Genomic DNA, 19,880 nt, shown 5'->3' on the forward strand with positions numbered 1-19,880 from the left:
TGCGCCAAGGTCCAAATGTTGCCAGGATGGGGCGAATGGCAGCTGTGAGGAAGGTGTTGAGCTGCAAACGGCGGGCAGGGTTGGCCAGCAGAAAATTCATCACCTCATTTCCTTGTGCAGACAAACTGAACTGAATCCCAGTGTTATGGACTTGGACAGACAGGGAAATGTTTTCAGCCGTATGGTCTTGTACTGCTTCCATGGCATTAAGAGGGTCGAAAACCTCATGTTTCTCAAAAACAATCAGAGCCAAGTTAGTGTGATTGCTGCTGGAGTCGTCAGAGACCGTGATGGAGTCATTCCAGGCTTGGGCAGGATTATCAGAGATATTGTTCTCAGGAACAATGCCATCCTGGACAGTCAGGCCCTGCGCCGCCAGCCATGATTGGAAGTTCATCAGGTATGGTGGCAGTTGAGGCTGCGGGGCAGGAGGGGCCGGCCACTTACCCCATCCAGCATCAATCTGAACCTCTTCAGACTCGGAATCACCCTCATTGCTGTCTGGCTGATCCATTGCAGGTGGCGCCCCATTCTGCGCAAACCAGTTATGCACTTGCTGCTGGTAGAGCTGCTCTGCAGTCATCTCAGGGCCGAACAGGGGATGTGGATCACCATTGGGGGGCGGAGGTTCTTCTCCAGCAGGAGGGACTTCTGGTAGATGTGCATTCCAATCGTTGCTGCGGAGGATAGTAACTTGAACGGTCCAACAATCATAGGCCCCTCCTAACTGACGAACAACAAAGCTCTTAGGGACCAGTCTCATGTGAATCAACTGGACGTGAACCATCACATATCTGCGGTCTTGCCTTGGATTATACCACGAAATCAGTCCACCAAAACCCCCAACAGATTTGTTGATGTAAAACTCTGTCTGATAGTCATATGGAAATCCAAAGTACAGCAACCAAACTTGTGGACCAAAAGTGGTGGTGTGCCTATTGAGTGCAGCATTGTGTGGTACAAAAGTGATCAGAAGGTCTTCCTCTTCAAGCTCTAAAGGAGTAGCTACAGCCGTATCTCTCGCAAAGGAGTCAACAAATCCGAAGATGCCAATGCCAAAAGGATGATAGCTTGTCTCTGTGGTGAATAACTGAGATTCATGCAGCATACCTTCAACCGCATCCCAGATGGCCTGGCGACGATGCAGAGGAAGAGTGGCTAGCCTCCGCAATGGCGAGGAAGTCATGATTCAGCGGCGGGAATGGAGAGACCACCATGCCACTGCGGACTACCCTGTTAGCAGGTCCAGGTTCGACCGCCCAGCCCGGAGGCAGGAAGGGGACGGGGTTCAGAGGGTAGTTCGCCATTGTTGCGGCTTGGAGAGCAACGATGGAGGAGGGCGGTGGAGTGACAGCGATAGGCTGGGGAGGTGGTGAAGCCGAGGCGGAAGGCGGACCATGAGGGGTAGGAATGGAAACCTTTTGGCGCTTGGGAATCCACTGCCATCTTTGAGCCCTGCGGCGCGATAGGCAAGATGATGACATGTGTCCATAGTGGCCGCAGCTCTCGCATCGGACGGTGGTGCGTTTTTTCCTGGATTGGAGTGGTTTGTGTATGGAATTGGTAGGTATACTCGATCCGGGAGTGGTCAGGGAAAGAGCAGGTGTAATTGATTCGATTGGACTTGCTAGTTTTTGGGGGCAAGCAATTGCCTTATGGTCAGGAGCCGAGCACTGAATGCAAATGAGTCTCGCTGGGTAAGAAATCTTTGGGTGCCCCCATTGTAAGCATTTCACACAGAGCACGGCCCAATTAGAGGCGAGTGTGGCAATCTCTTCTCCTGAATAATGGGCTTGGGCCAGATCCGCCTTGTGTTTATTCTTGAGGACGGGAGGCCAACTGGAATGTGCGGGAGCATATTTGTAAGCAGAACTCAGAAAACACTGCGGAGGGGAAGGATATGGTATATCAATCAAGCATTTAAAACCTCCCAAAATGAGGTAGTTGGCCATTTGTGTATCCTCCAATGTCTCCTGGTGCAAATAAAAATCCACCAAAGAATGGGCCGTATTAATGAGTGGCAATAATGGCTGATTAGCCGTGTCGGCCGCCCCAGATTGGTCCGAATTTGGGTGGGAATTTTGAAATTCCTGTGGGGCCAGAATCATGTTGTTCATCCGAGAATTATCCGAAATCACCAAGGAAGTAGAGGCTTCAGCATGATTCGCATTGGAAAAATGCATGTGACTGAGAGGAGCAATATGAAACTTGCTGAGCTCACGCTCAGAGGCCCGATCAAAAGTATCATTTTTATGAAGAAAACCCAAATTAGATTTGACCGCCAAGGGTCTCCGAGAGGAAAGATCTGTTAGTTCTTCATCAGCATGCCAATGGTGATCAGTAGAGAACCGAGAGAAACGCCCATTGAAAAGATGAAAATGGCAGATAAAATCAGGCCAAATTCTGTCCTTGAGACCATAGATGAAGTGACCCACATTATTGCTGGCAACGGAGAACCGAAATGATCGAGAGCTCAATTGAACAACCTTGAAACCAGAGCTGATGCCACCAATACAACACTGGAGAGCAATACCAACTGAATCTGTGGAAAGACGAAGGATGCCGACGAAAACGAGACCACCAAAAAGAACTCCTTGGTGTCCCGGGAGGGGGAAAAGTGAACCGTGGAACCAAACCTGCGCCTCACCTGATCGGCCAGGGCCAAGCCCGGCGCAAAATCCCAGTGTAGTAGCCCTTCCATCATGGAGAAAGCTAGAGATCGCCATGGAGGATCGTGGAGGGGGACAGTGGGAGGAGAGGTGGGAGGTTGGGGCTGACCTCTCTGTTGAGCCTAGGTGGGGCTGCGACGTGTTGATCTTACGAGGCCGGGCATGACCCAGGAAAGTGTGTCCGGCCAAATGGGATCGAGCGTGTTGGGTTATGTGGTGCACCCCTGCAGGGAAGTTTATCTATTCGAATAGTCGTGTCCCTCGGTAAAAGGACGACCCGGAGTTGTACCATGACCTTATGACAACTAGAACCGGATACTTAATTAAACACACCCTTCCAAGTGCCAGATATAACCCGGTGATCGCTCTCTAACAGGGCGACGAGGAGGGGATCGCCGGGTAGGATTATGCTATACGATGCTACTTGGTGAACTTACCATCTACTCTCTTCTACATGCTGCAAGATGGAGGTGGCCTGAAGCGTAGTCTTCGACAGGATTAGCTACCCCCTCTTATTCTGGCATTCTGCAGTTCAGTCCACCGATATGGCCCTTTACACATATACCCATGCATATGTAGTGTAGCTCCTTGCTTGCGAGTACTTTGGATGAGTACTCACGGTTGCTTTTCTCCCTCTTTCCCCCCTTTCCCTCCTACCTGGTTGTCGCAACCAGATGCCGGAGCCCAGGAGCCAGACGCCACAGAACGACGACGACTCCTACTACACTGGAGGTGCCTACTACTACGTTCAGGCCGCTGATGACGACCAGGAGTAGTTTAGGAGGATCCCAGGCAGGAGGCCTGCGCCTCTTTCGATCTGTATCCTAGTTTGTGCTAGCCATCTTATGGCACCTTGTTTAACTTTATGTCTGTACTCAGATATTGTTTCTTCCGCTGACTCGTCTATGATCGAGCACTTGTATTCGAGCCCTCGAGGCCCCTGGCTTGTATTATGATGCTTGTATGACTTATTTATTTTTAGAGTTGTGTTGTGATATCTTCCCGTGAGTCCCTGATCTTGATCGTACACGTTTGCGTGTATGATTGAATCGGGGGCGTCACAAGTTGGTATCAGAGCCAACTGCCTGTAGGAATCCCCCTTCCACACTCCTTGGCCGAAGTCGAGTCTAGACTTTACAAAACTTTTACTAACATGGCTGTGCGGCCCATGGGCCCACGTCGCCATTGGGTGGTACTAGGATCTTTTATTCCTCGTCTATACTCTGGGATTCTAATCTCTCTTCTATTCGGGTTAAATGATTTTCTAAAAATCTAACTTTAGGTTCTCGAAAACACTTTCTCCCGGAGAGCCCCTTCAGTCCAGATGATCGCCGCTGCACCAGAAGATTTCGAAGTTACTCTCCGATACTCTTTTGAGACTTTGTGCCCGTTGCTTTTGCAATTCCCTACCACTGTTATATCATTATGGATAACTACATACACTTGCCTTTTCAATCCCATGGATCTTGTTATTACAAGATACCCTGAAAATTCTCTCTATTGTTCCGAGAATACTTTGTGCCTACTGCCTTGCAGTTCATTACCCACATGAACACCCCTACGGATAATTCCTCGCACATACCGAGTATCCGCCCATCCCCGGTTGTTTATGTGTTTCACTAAGGTCTTCGAAATAATATTCGATCTTCCGAAAATCCTTAGCAGCTTATTGCTCTTGAAATTCTTGCTTGCTTGCATTATGTTTAATCCCATAAGTATAGTAATCTTATTGGCAGCCTTTGTCACTATCATTTTGAGTCCATTGATTCAAAATATTGCGAATGCTCGCAATCCTCAATCAGATCCTAGAATTCATCCTTTCGGCTCAGACGTCATTTTAAACATGAGCTGGATCTCGACCAATCAAATTGTCATCAATTTTACCCCTAAGCTTACTCAACCTATCCATCCTTAATCAGAGCGTTTGCTTCTGATCCCTTGAATTTGAAATTATAATTCCTTTGCATTGAGCTTTGAGTTAGTCAGTTGTTTCTATAATCTGATATCCTTGCATTCTTTCTTCCTCTGGTTGAGTACTGATGCTCACATCAGATCCCTTGTGGACCACCAGACCCTTTGTCGGATTTTATCCGACAATGTCCTTCATATTAAATAAGCTTGTGAGCTTTTCCTCGGATACATAATGCCTTTGGTAAATTGTATCCTCTGCTTTACCATGCTCTACTTTCGAGCTTGTATTATTTACTCCGAAGTTTGTGGTATATGTTCCTAAGATGCCCTGATGGGTTGAACCTACGCCTTCCCTAATCCGTGTGAACCCGAAAGATTTCATGGGTCATACTTATCTAGTATTGCATCAGGTAAAAACTTTCAACAACTAATGTCATTTTCGAAATACGAGAGGTGAATGAAAGGTTATGCGTTGAACAAGTGGGAGTCGACCTTGAACCCTGTGTTCATGCCCATGGACACGATGTATACCTTATCATGGAAGCTTCTCTTGAAATAATTATCCCCTTGTTATAAGTTCATCTTGTATCTGTGGATGTGGTTCCGACCATGTTTCTCCTTGATTCCATTTCTCGTGCAAGTTTGAGCACTTGTCTTATGCAGAGCAATACCCTAGTCCAACCTCTACTTTGATCTGTCGTCGAGTATTACCCCCCTAGTATCTCGAGGATATCAACCGATTGCACTACATCTTATGCATTTCTGATGAAGTAGTACTTTTCGCCGTCATAGTCACTCCACGAGTTCTGGGTTGTCGTCAATCGAGAACACCGATTAGTGAATCGAATCACCCCTGTGATTCAGTACTCCTAGTACTTTGTGGTTGAGAAGTTTAATACTCCATCACGTCATTCCTAGCCTGATCGGCTATATCATTTTGTGCTAAATTTTAACTGTGCTACCTGGTCCTTATTCCCGGAGCACAACTTTCGACGATGAGCTAAGCTTACGTCGATCTTCCTCATCATATCATTTCGCCTTGAACATCGAGCTTAATTTTGAGTTTGTGTCATACCCTTGGTTCCAATAACCTTTCGCTTCACCATTCCTTTGACTTGATGTCATTGCCAATCGATTACATCTTGAAATCTCTCGACAAATGTGTCGTGATCATCATCAACATCCTGAGGTCTTCCAAGATATCTATCGAATTCTTGATGAGAAATACCATCCCTTGCCCTCGATGATTTGTGTTATCATCGACCACTTTATTGCCTTCTGTTCAACACAAACTTGTCCGTGTTTTGTGTTATACTTTGAGTTCCTTGCTATCCAGCAATTGTTCTTCCTTACCTTGGAGTATTACCATCTTTTATGTCAGGAATGTCGTGAGAATTTCACCACCTCTTGAGAATTCTTGATACAAGTGATACTTTTCACCATCGCCATTCCTTCTTGGTCCCCGTGTTGTTTAATACCGAAATGCCGACAAATGGACTATGATGGGTGAATTCAAAACTTCTAGCAACCCTATTGCTTGTATGTTACGAATGCTAGTTTCTTTCTTCATGTGTTGATTATTGACTCATCATCCAAACATAGATCGTGCTACCTAATCCAGATTTCCGGGTGCACCCGTCTATCATTGTTAAATTGTGTATGTTTTCCTCGAGCATACATCATTATATCATTTGGCCTGACAAATGTTATCTCCTTGTTCACCTAACTGTGGAGATCCATCTTTTGGAAATCTCAATGAGTTGTCGCTAAGTTCATCAGCCACCTCCTCATCCTCTCCTTGGTTTAATGACGAACTCTGATTTTGGAACTTGCTTCCATGGTTCATTTCCCGAGAATCTTATGATGTCTTCTCGTCAATTTGTGTTGCACCTTTTTTTTCTCAGGCATACTGAGTCTGAGGTATCCTGACACCAATCAGATCTGAATCTTGGTCAGATATGATGGTTGGAACATTCTTCCAAGAGTTATAACACTGGTCTTTTATGACCCGGTAAGGTGATGGCATGCCCAGCACACCTGGCCGGATGACCTGTTGTTATAGTTTCCTTATTAGCAAGGTTAGCCATTCTTCCATAAGAAGATGGTAAGACTTATTCTATGAGTTGTTCCTCGTGGATCCTTCGTGTATCCAAAGTTTGACCTTTGCCTGAAGACCATGTCAATGCTATCTCGAAGCATGACTGTGGTACTCCGATTTTCAACAAGAACATTTGAAGCCCAATGCTAAGTGTTTCCTGCTCAATTATCCAAACATCGTTGTATGGGTAATGTCATGAAATTTCTCTCCTCTTTTCCTAAAGGGTTTTCTACGCTATATCCTGTCATGGATATCATGCTCTGTTTGTCCTTGGGAAGGTATACCCCCTGAGATTTGTGTTTAAGCACATTTTCCTTTCCATTGTTCTGTTTAATATGAAGATCACCTTTTCCTTTCCATTGTTTTGTTTAACCTTTCTGGTGATCTATATGATCTAAGCAGTAATGTTCTTATGCTTATGTAAACACCTTGGTGTACAACCGTGTCAGTAAGACCCTGTTGCTTTTGTTGATAGCATTACGGTAACCACCGATGGACGAGAACTTTACCTATTGGTCCGCCTCGTTCAACGAGCAGGAAAATGGTTCTCTTTGTCCCTCGCCCTTGGTACCGACGTTGTTGGCGACATAACTGGCAGGATAATTTCTGGCATGCCCTACTTACATGATCGTGTAAGACGTCATCGCCCTTCGTACTTTTAAACCACATGGTGGGCCCATATCCCACAGTTCCACACGATCGAAACCTGACTCTCCTGTACATCCCTGGTTTCCAAAGTTATTCTCGTTGCTTTGAACCCCTTTCACGCCCAGTTTCAGGCATCGAACATTTGCCTGCCCGCGCGAAACTTACCATGATACCTCCTTAGTTTGCTCTCGATATTTTCTTAAGTTTCAATTCGAGAGTTACTTCCCGCCACCTTACCCGATGTTATCGACAAGATAGTCAACCTTGCAGAGGTCCGCACTCTCGGGATACCCACCCCTTATTCTTTTGTAAGTATGATGGAGTTCCCGAAGAAAGGATGCCGACTTCATCATGATGACCTGAAGCAGAGAATTGAAGACATCAACGTAATGGATCGACCTCTTCGAGAAGAGAAACCAAGACCGAGAACACTCGCTAGAATTTCGTAGCCCTAACCATCCCCCTTGGCTCCACCTCTTAAATCTCGGGACGAGATTTCTTGTAGTGGAGGAGATTTGTAACACCCCGGGTGTCACGCTACAGTAAACTCCTGTTAATAGTGCCACGTCATCATAATTAAATTTTGCTAATCTTTACTTTGTTCCAAACCGACCTTAAATTCAAATTTGGAAAGACAATTCAAATTATAATTTATAAAACCGTAAATTTAAAATGTTCATCGGGTTGGAAATATTCACTGCGTAATTGTCATGCTTCAAACAAACATTTTTGAAGATGTTTAAAATGCCCATGGACTTTAAACAGTGGACCAACGACACCTTTTTTTAGCCCATTTAAATACAATCATAATTTAAATTAACTCCAGTTGCCCCAAACATTTTGTGCAGCCCCAAGGTATAGTGCTTGAATTATGTGCAAATTTACATGGTCAACACAAGTCATTTGTTAACAGAACTTTAATAAAAATAGGAGCTAACAAATAGAAAAGAAAATAAGTAAAAAAAAGAGAAATACAAATTAGAAAAGAATAAAAGTAAAATAGGAGAAGCCTCTATGCACCTTGGCCCAGCCGCTACAGAGTCAAGCCCAGCCCAACACTGCTCCATCCCCTACCTAACGCTCTCTCTCCTGTGCGTGTCGTGCATCCCCGTCGCCATGGCGCGGATGCTCGACGCGTGCTGCTACAGGGAATCGAGGAGAGGATAAGAAGGCCACCAGGAACCCTCGACGAACCCTAGCTCCCATTGTTTCCCCCCTCGTGCCTTCTCCACCAAATTGAGCCGCGCCCGAGACCATAGTCGCCGCCGTCTTCATCGATCCCGCGGCCACCGGCCTCCTCTCACCGCGCCAAGGCGTCCAGGAGCCCCGCCATCGTCATCTCCTTCCTCTCCGCCGCTGGTTTGTCGTCAGGGCGCCATCAAGCTCGCCATCACCGGTCTTCTCTGTCGCAGCCGTCACAACCTCGCCGTCGATTCGCCCAGCTCCGGTCCACCTCCGGCCTCCCCGACCGGAACTCCGAGCTCGCGGTGAGCTCCTCCCCCTTATCCTCCTTTTTCGCCTTCGATTTGGACGCTGTAGGCCGCCGTCATCGTCGTGCCCGAATTCCCGCGTAGGCGTACATGCGTGCAACTGTTGATCTACTTCCCTGCGCTGCTGCTTCTCGCCTTCTACTGTTGTTGTTCGCTCGCTGCCGCCCCGTGCCCGCCCTACTGCTGCAACCCGCCTGCCTACGCCCCTGCAGCCGCCGCTCGCGGTCGAGCCCGCCGGTGCCATGCCCACCGCGGTTGCTGGCCCTGGTCACGGCATGGCCGACGACGCCGTGCGCTGCTACTGCTCTTGCGATGCAGTTGCTCGCTGCTTGTTTCTGCTGTTGCTGCGCCTAATCGCTGCCGATGCTGCTTATGCTACGCTGCTTTGCTACTACTGCTGCCGCTAGAACCACTGCCTACTGCCATGGCCGCCGTGGCCTTGTGCCCGTGCGTGCTAGTGTGTGCGCTTGTGTGGCCGGCTGGCCCAATTAGTTTAGGACTAATTGCCTTTTATTTAGGGATTAATTAGTGGCTAGATTAGTCTATGTACGGATGACATGTAGGCCCCCATTAATTTAGTTAGATGTTTTATTAACACATGTGACAATGACATGTGGGCCACACCTGCCCCTTTTGACTAGTCAAATTGACTCGGTCAATTTGGATTAATTAAATATAATAATTCCAAATTCTCGAATATTGATAAAACTTTGAAAAATCTTATAAAATAAATCGTAACTCAGATGAAAAAACTTTGTACATAAAAGTTGCTCAGAACGACGAGACGAATCCGAATACGCAGTTCGTTCATCCGCCACACATCCCTAGCATAGCAAACACGCAACTTCCCCCCTCCAGTTCATCTGTCCGAAAACGCGAAATACCGGGAATACTTTTCCGGATGTTTCCCCCTTCGCCGGTATCACCTTCCACCGCGTTAGGGAACACCTAACACCGCTCATTGTCTTGTCATGCATATGTTTGCATTATATTTATTGTTTCTTCCCCCTCTTCTCTCGCTAGACACCGAGACCGACGCCGCTGCTACCCAGTACGACTATGGTGTTGACGACCCTCCTTCTCGGCTGAGCTTCCAGGCAAGCCCCCCCCTTGATCACCAGATCGCCTATTCCTTCTCTATACTGCTTGCATTAGAGTAGTGTAGCATGTTACTGCTTTTGGTTAATCCTATTCTGATGCATAGCCTGTCATTTGTTGCTACAGTTGTTACCCTTACCTGCTATCCTACTGCTTAGTATAGGATGCTAGTGTTCCATCAGTGGCCCTACATTCTTGTCCGTCTGCCATGCTATACTATCGGGCCGTGATCACCAGGGATGTGATCACGGGTATATACTATATACTTTATATACATGACACATGTGGTGACTAAAGTCGGGTCAGCTTGTTGAGTACCCACAAGTGATTCTAATGAGGGGGCTGAAAGGACAGGTGGCTCCATCCCGGTAGAGGTGGGCCTGGGTTCCTGACGGCCCCCGATTGTTACTTTGTGGCGGAGCGACAGGGCGGGTTGAGACCACCTAGGAGAGAGGTGGGCCTGGCCCTGGTCGGCGTCCGCAGATACTTAAAAATAACACGCTTAACGGGTTCTTGGTATTTGATCTGAGTCTGGCCATTTGGTCTATACGCACTAACCAACTACGTGGGAAAGTTATGGGCACTCGACGTCGTGGTATCAGCCGAAGCCTTCGTGACTTCAGCGACTGAGTGGCGCGTGCCGGATTGGAACGTAAGCCTGCTCTTGTATTAAGGGGGCTAGTTCTGCTTCCGGCCACGTACGCAACGTGCAGGTGTGCAATGGGCAATGGGCCCAGACCCCTGCGCGCATAGGATTTAGACCGGCGTGCTGACCTCTCTGTTGAGCCTAGGTGGGGCTGCGACGTGTTGATCTTACGAGGCCGGGCATGACCCAGGAAAGTTTGTCCGGCCAAATGGGATCGAGCGTGTTGGGTTATGTGATGCACCCATGCAGGGAAGTTTATCTATTCGAATAGCCGTGTCCCTCGGTAAAAGGACGACCCGGAGTTGTACCTTGACCTTATGCCAACTAGAACCGGATACTTAATAAAACACACCCTTCCAAGTGCCAGATATAACCCGGTGATCGCTCTCTAACAGGGCGACGAGGAGGGGATCGCTGGGTAGGATTATGCTATACGATGCTACTTGGTGAACTTACCATCTACTCTCTTCTACATGCTGCAAGATGGAGGTGGCCTGAAGCGTAGTCTTCGACAGGATTAGCTATCCCCCTCTTATTCTGGCATTCTGCAGTTCAGTCCACCGATATGGCCCTTTACACATATACCCATGCATATGTAGTGTAGCTCCTTGCTTGCGAGTACTTTGGATGAGTACTCACGGTTGCTTTCTCCCTCTTTTCCCCCTTTCCCTTCTACCTGGTTGTCGCAACCAGATGCCGGAGCCCAGGAGCCAGACGCCACAGAACGACGACGACTCCTACTACACTGGAGGTGCCTACTACTACGTTCAGGCCACTGATGACGACCAGGAGTAGTTTAGGAGGATCCCAGGCAGGAGGCCTGCGCCTCTTTCGATCTGTATCCCAGTTTGTGCTAGCCATCTTATGACACCTTGTTTAACTTTATGTCTGTACTCAGATATTGTTGCTTCCGCTGACTCATCTATGATCGAGCACTTGTATTCGAGCCCTCGAGGCCCCTGGCTTGTATTATGATGCTTGTATGACTTATTTATTTTTAGAGTTGTGTTGTGATATCTTCCCGTGAGTCCCTGATCTTGATCGTACACGTTTGCGTGTATGATTAGTGTACGATTGAATCGGGGGCGTCACATACCCTGAGTCAAAATGTTTCTTCCATCAACGACTGCTCTCCATACTTGTGAAGGGTGGGAGCCGAGTTCTGCTCCAAGAAAATCAGTAGAGGGAAAATAAATTGCTTTCAAGATTCTTGCACTCAGCATGTTGGGCTCTTGAATCAGTCTCCATGCTTGCTTGCGAGAAGGGACAAATTAAATAATTCCATATCCCTAAAACCGAGACCGCCAAGATACTTTGGTTGTGTACACACATCTCACGAGACCCAACTTGGTTTCCTCCTCCCTCTCTTGCTCCCCCACCAGAACTGACGAACGATCGATGTTATGCTTTCACAAACTCCTCTAGGAAGCCTAAAGCAGGTCATGGAGTAAACATGGATCGCTTGGGCCACGGCCTTAATCAATACCCCCTTTCCTGCATATGACAGAAGTTTCTCCATCCATCCTTTAACCTTCTCCCAAACCCTGTCTCTCAAATATTTAAAGGTACCATTTCTTGAGTGTCCCACATCAGTTGGCATCCCCAAGTATCTCTCACTGAGTTGCTCATTATGCACATTTAGAGTGTTTTTCGTGCTGTCACGAACTGGTTGTGGACATCCCTTACTAAAGAAGATTGATGACTTATCATTATTAACCCTTTGACCGAAAGCATTGCAATAAGTTTCCAACAAGTTTGACGCAGAAACCGCCCCTTCATTACTCGCCTTAAACAGCAGCAGGCTATCATCAACAAAGAGAAGGTGGTTGATAACCGGGACTGTCGGCGCCACCTTAACTCCCACAAAACTGGATGACTGAGAACTGGATTTCCAAAGGTACGAAAGGCCCTTCGCTGCGATCAAGAAGAGGTAAGGGGAGATTGGGTCTCCGTGTCGAATCCCTCTTGTAGGTTTACATTGGTCAAGTTTCTCTCCGTTGAAGAGTATTGAAAATGAAACAAATGTAATCATACTCATAACTTGTTTGATCCATAATGGAGCAAATCCCAACTTACTCATTATTGCCTCCAAATAAGCCCTCTCCAATCTATCATAAGCTTTCATCATGTCCAGTTTTAAGGCACAATGGCTATTTGATTTTGCCTTACTTCTCTTCATAAAATGCAAGCACTCATAGGCACACATGATATTATCAATTATGAGTCTCCCTGGCACGAAGGCTGACTGCTCTTGCGAAATTATGTCAGGGAGAATTTGCTTCAAACGAATGGCCACAACCTTAGAGGCTATCTTGTACAACACATTACATAAGCTTATAGGTCTGAATTGTGTTAGAAAAGTTGGATTCATTACCTTGGGGATGAAAACCAGAAAAGTATCATTAATGCATTCTGGACTCTCTCCCCCCTGACAATACGGAGGACCGCTTTTGACACTTCCTCACCACATACATCCCAATACCTCTGATAAAAATGTGCCGGGAAATCATCTGGCCCCGGTGATTTTGTGGGAAACATCTGGAAGAGAGCCACTTTTACCTCCTCTGCCGTATAAGCTGCACATAACGTATCATTCATTTGATTTGTAACTTTCACTGGAACATGGGCTAGCACGGCCTCCATGTTAGATACCCCTCTGAGGTGTACAAATCTCTGTAGAAACTAGATACCAACTCCTTTAAAGCAGTTGTATCCTCAACCATAACCCCCAACGAATTCGATAATGCTTTGATCATATTTTTCTTCCTCCTCATGTTTGCCCGAAGATAAAAGAATAGTGTTTTTCTCACCCTTTGCTAGCCAGTTGATCCTCGAGCGCTGCCTCCACAGGATCTCTTCATGGTGATAGAGTTCAACTAATCGCTCATTGATTTTTAGTTCTACATGAGAGGGGCCAGTTCTTGAAGCTAGGAACATTACGACATCTCTCCAAATCCTTCTTTAAGTGTTTTATTTCCTTTCGCACAGAGCCAAACGTGTCTAAATTCCACCTCCTGAGCCTACTTGATAGTGATGCTAGCTTCTCTTTAATCTCTAGTAGTCTCACAGAAGGTTGACTTGCTGCCCATGACTCTTGTATCTTGTCCTTCATGTTTTCGTGTGTGTCCCATGCAATCTCATACCAAAACAGAGATCCGCTTGTACCCCGAAGTGTCGTCACTTCATCCAATTGTAAAAGGATCGGACTATGGTCCGACGATGCCGCCGTCAAGTGACTCAACGATGCTAATGGGAACTGGGCACTCCACTCCGCATATCCTAATGCTTTGTCAAGTCTGACTCTTGTATAGGTACCGCCCGCGACCTTTTTTCGAATGTCCAAAATCTGCCCTTGAAACCAATGTCCAGCAACATGCAACTGTCCACCACATCCCGGCCCTTGTATTTGGGCATTGCTGCGCTGTCCAATCCCTTCATGTTCATCCGGACGTAATACTTCGTTAAAATCCCCCAAACAGAGCCATGGGAGGTCACCAATTCCACATATATCTCTAAGCACTTCCCACGTCTGATGCCTTAAGTGTGTTTGGGCTTCGCCATACACGACGGTTAGCCTCCAACGATCGCTCCTTGGATCAAGAATTTTAAAGTCAATGTGGTACACAAAGTAGCCCAAAATCTCAATGTTTATTGTATTATTCCATAATATGCCAATGCCTCCACTCCTACCATTACTGTCTATTGCAAAAGTTGTATCAAAACCTATCGAACTAGCCATGCTTTCTACCCTTGTCTTGTCTATCCGAGTTTCTAAAATGCAAAGCACGATAGGGGCACATTTCTTCGTGAATTCACGAAGCTCTCGAACCGTCGAGGCTTTTCCTGCGCCTCAACAATTCCAGCTTAAGATACTCATTGCGCCCGGTGGTACCCCTCTAGGGAGCCCGCCGATCTTGCTATATTTTGTTCTTTACCCTTGTTACTACCTCTGTCTAGTAGCATAGGTGGAACCAGCAGCAGCTCACCTCCAACACTCATTCAACAGGGTCTCCATCATCAGGATACAACAATTTCAGCAAGTACCAAAACTGAACCCTCTGGGTAATCTCGACACCATGTATAATCACAAGCATACTTCTAACTTCAGTATGAGTGCGTGCCCCGGCCAGCCAACGGGGATGTTCAGGTGGCTTGCATGCATACTCGCCGCCGTCTAGAGCCTCTTTTCGCAAGTTCCACCAACGACTCATCACTGCAGCGTATTTCTTTCCTGCTCCAGCGGCTGAGCTCGCACCTCCAGCCATGGTGATCCGCAGCAGCCTCGCACCTCCAGCCACGGTGATCTGCAGCAGCCGATCCCATCTGGACCGAAAACAAAGCCCTAGACGCCCTAAAAAACCCATCGACAACGTAACGCCAAGGCCGCGGAGCCCAAGCGAACATCGTCGGCTATCAGTGAAGGGGCAAGGGAGAGAGACTCAACACCGGCGTCGCTACCACCGGAGTAGGTAAACCCTAAGCGAGAGGGTGGGTCACGCGCCAAATAGTATTTTGCGACCTAAAATGACGTCGGGCTCTCCGTGTTTGGGTCGTCACATTGGAGCGATGTGGACCCGTAGAACGGAGAATATGCAGGCATGGCCAGCCACTTCAACTTCTTTAACACAGTAGTACAATCACGGATCCTCACATACGTTCACATCAGGGGCCTTTTGATTCGCAGGATTCTCAAAATGCAGGAATAGAATGGCATGTTCTATAGTATCCAACAAGATTTGAGAGAATATTTGCGCTCTCTCGAACCCTCTCCTTCCTTCTTCAGAAAAAACACAGGGGGGCGAAGTAGAGGCGGGTGGCTCCTGCAGGCGAGGCCGCCGTCCCTGTCGCCTCCGTGTGTCTTGTAGGCGCGCGGAGGAGTCAGGGAACCCAGATCTCTGCCTAGCTAGGTTGTGTAGTTCTAGGATTTTCTAGAATTTTTGGTTCTTGGCGGTAGTGGTGAGGCGAGGGCAGCGCTGCCATTCAAGAATAAGTCCCTCCGGTCCTTTCCTCGTGCGAGCGGCGTCAACTCCGGCGTCTTTGGCAGATCAATGGGGGCGGGGTGCTCGGGTTCTGGTGCTCCAGCTGCTCGGCGCCCTGGTTGTGGATTTTGGGGACGGGCATCCGTTGTTGTTGTTGCTGCCGCTTCTCGCAGCGCCGCTCTTCTTCTTCCTCACAAAACTTTCACTTGTAGGTTCTCTCAAGAACACACACATGATGAGAAAACTCAACACATACACATGCACACGCCAAGGAAGACACCAGCACGAGCTTTGCCAAGAGCTCTCCTCCTTGGTCACACAAACACTACATTTTTGCCCAGCCCTCTCAGACTTTTTCTCATTGCTTAATATACAACATATATACAAGGGGATGACCTCACGCATGTGCTAACTAGCCGGCACGTTCGACCACTAACTCCACGTACCGCACGCCCAGGTAACTACCCTGGAATCCCTCCCAGCTAACAACTTATCCATGCAACCACTAACTAACCCGTGCATGCATTTGACTCGACTAAACACAATACTGCTATAGTTTGCACGCACACTCGCCACCACACGGCCACATGCATGGCTTACTGCCATCACTCAGCCCTTAAGCCATGACATCGTCGTCGTCGGAGTTGTTGCAGCTCCCGTCGTCGATGTCGCCACGACCGTGACCAAGCCCGCGGATCCGACCTGGCGCAACAACGCCGGTCGTACCGTGATCCGTCACGACTCCGGCGACACACGCCGAGCTCCTTCTCCACCGGCGACACACGCCTGGCGTCCCTCGGCGCCCCGCACGTCCTGCGCGCACCCGACGCGCCCGACCGCAACAGTACGTCCCGCACGTCCCGCGCGCACCCGACGCGCCCGACGAGCCCGACCGCACCAGACGCTCACCGCGCGCCGCCTCCGTGTCCGCCATGGCAGCCGCCTGCGACAAACGCCAAAAGGATGTAGCCGAACTCAAGCACGGACTCGAGCACAACGGCGACATACGCCTCCACCCAACGTCAACCGCACGCTCGTACGCGCGACCGCGGTCCCGACGCGCCCGACGCGTCCAATGCGCACCCACAACACGCACCGGTCGCGCCCGGCTCGCCGCCGCGGCTTATTGCCCTGCACCGCTGCGGCCTCAACCGCAGCGCCGCACCTCCATGCCGCCACGCCGTGCCACCGCAGCCTCTGCGCCACCACGCAGGTCCGCCGCGGCTCCGTGCCACGCGCCTCCACGGTTGCCGCGCCGAGCCGCCGCGACCTCTGCGCCACCACGCAGGTCCTCCGCGACCTCCTCGTCTCCGCGACCACCGTGCTCTTCGCGCGCACGACATCACACCGCACAGCCGCGGACTCGCCGCGCGTCGCTGTCGCCACGCGCTTGCCGCGCGCCGCAGCCGATGCCTCCATGTCGTCCGCGCACGCCCCGTCCGCCGCGGACGCCACCACGCGCCACGGCCGCCCCTCGAACCTTGTGGCTCTGAATACCAAATGTTGGCGCCGCCGCTTCTCGCAGCGCCGCTCTTCTTCTTCCTCACAAAACTTTCACTTGTAGTTTCTCTCAAGAACACACATGATGAGAAAACTCAACACATACACACGCACACGCCAAGGAAGACACCAGCACCAGCTTTGCCAAGAGCTCTCCTCCTTGGTCACACAAACACTACATTTTTGCCCAGCCCTCTCAGACTTTTTCTCATTGCTTAATATGCAACATATATACAAGGGGATGACCTCACGCATGTGCTAACTAGCCGGCACGTTCGACCACTAACTCCACGTACCGCACGCCCAGGTAACTACCCTGGAATCCCTCCCAGCTAACAACTTATCCATGCAACCACTAACTAACCCGTGCATGCATTTGACTCGACTAAACACAATACTGCTATAGTTTGCACGCACACTCGCCACGACCCGGCCACCACACGGCCACATCCTCCATGTTTCTGCATACTGCGGTGATGACGACACCTCCCTCTTGAGGGATGTTGAAGGTGGCTGTGTGGGATTTGGATGCACGACAGACAGATCTGGTCATCTCGACCAAGATGGCATGGCTCCATGCTCGGATCTGAAGCTGGAGAGGCTTGAGGAGCATTTCTTCTTGGGAAACTGCCTTCGGCTGCTGTGCCTGAAGGTCTCAAATCTTGCTTTTTGGACTAGGTGGATATTGTGGCTCACCAAAGCTTCAATGCGAGGGGCTTCTCCAGTTTCGAGATTTGAGGTCGCCGGCATTCTACTCCTCCTCTGCTGGAGTAGCAGGTGGTGGACGTCGTCAACGTGCGGTGATATCCATGATGGAGAAGAAGACCTACGATTTCTTTGCTTTCTTTTCTTATTTTGGTCTTCTTTGCAAGCTGGCAGAGGCAGTTACTTCATCTGTATACCTTTAGTTTATTTGTATTTGTAATCTTGTTTGTATTGTTTTCCTACCCGTATAAATGCAGATAAGCATATGCCTTCAGGTGTATGCACTAAAAAAATATTTGAGAGAATATTTGTTAGCATAGAGAATACAAAGAAATCATACAAAGAGATTTGAGTGGATGGAAATTTTACTTCAAAATGTAGTAAAAATGGATCCTACGAAGAAACCTTTAGGATTCCAATTCTACGAATCAAATGACCATCACAGAAAAAATTCTTAAGGGTCCAAATCCTCAAAAAGTCATATAAATTTCTTTTGAATCAAAGGAGACCTTACCCATACAAACACACACTATCGACACAATATTTTAAAATCGATAAAGTCACCACATCCATTTCTAATACATGGGCATCTTCGAAGGCCTACTACTCAATTTTAGAGTGGAAAATACGTTTCAATAAGAATATTCTCTTCAACTCATGAGAGTTCATATCAAAACCATCTTCTTCGTGTGTGTGAGACTAAGGGCATCTCCAACACTGACCCCAAATCGGATACCGTATTTGTCCATGGATCGGTATGGACCAGTCCTCGAACAATGATACATGAGCTGTTCATTCAACCTTGTCCCCTAAATGTTCGCCTCTGAGTTCTTTCAACCTTAACCAGTATGATACATACATATTGGTCTCTCTCCAACGATGATTGTGGCCGAGTAAGGAGTGGCACGTGTCCTACTAGAAAATTTGGCCCCGAACGTAGCAGATCACGAAGTCCTGTCTAATCGTGTACATGTACATACAACCATGCCACAAAATATGGCCAAGTATGTTGTACATACGTACGGCCGAGGTCTCGAACAATCGCACGACGCGTACTCGCGCATACGGTCAGCTCTCCTGTACATCGAGAGGCAACATACACAACAACGGGGCAGAGGCGATGGACGGCTACACATGACGGTGGGGGTACACATCAACGGGGTCTTATTCATTGATCACTAATAGGTTGGGGTGTGACGGCCGAAACAACGAGAGCGAACGGCCTATGGCCACCATGACATCATGTTCATCCAGTGCCAACTGATTGGGGTGGGACGACCAAAACGGGGTCTTGTTCATCGAGAGCAAATGAGCCAGGGTGGAGCGCACCGCGGAACAACCTTCACGGGGTCTTGTTCATCGAGCGCCAACTGCCTACGACAGTAGCGGGGTCCCATTCATCGAGGCCCAACCGACTAGGGTGGGGGTGTGATAATCCCCAAGTGCAAGGAATTGTCGTAGCACTTTTCAACGATGGAGGTGGTTGTTGAATACGATCGTATCAATGTAGATTTGGTATGTTAGGATTGTGTTTTAGTCTTTCCTAACAAGCTAGGACACCTGTAACATCCCAAATTTTCAATTTGGAATGTTATGCATTAGATCATCATTGCATATAATATTTTATTGCATTTTGGTTTGATCCTAGAAATCCTACGCAACTCAAGGACCCACGGAGAGAGTTGGGGATTTCGTTATTTTCATATTTGAGTTCTCTCGAATTTTGAAAAGAGGATCGTTTGATTTTAATTATTTTCTCTTCAGATATTTCTTTTATGAAAATAAAAGAGAGAGGATAAAATGACTTCCTCAAAATAAAGAAATATGGGAGATTTAATATTAAAATCAAATAAGAATTTTATTCGGAGTTTTATCGCTATTTTATTTGAATTAGGAAAATATGCGTTTTTTAAAATTGCATTAGAGTCCCAAATAAATGTTCACCTTGTCCGGTAGATTTTTAGAGGACCGGGAAAATTTATTTCAGGATTTTTGAAGTCCGTTTAGTATTTCTTTTCTTTGTTTTTCTAGGCGGAATTTAAAAAAAATACCGAACCGACCTAACCGGGCCGTGTCCGACCTGGACACTAGCCCGGCCGGCCCTTTAAAGCCGCGGAGGCCCGAGCCGCCAGCCCC

The sequence above is a fragment of the Triticum aestivum genome, chromosome 2D (assembly GCF_018294505.1).
Source record: "Triticum aestivum cultivar Chinese Spring chromosome 2D, IWGSC CS RefSeq v2.1, whole genome shotgun sequence".
Classification (NCBI taxonomy): domain Eukaryota; kingdom Viridiplantae; phylum Streptophyta; class Magnoliopsida; order Poales; family Poaceae; genus Triticum; species Triticum aestivum.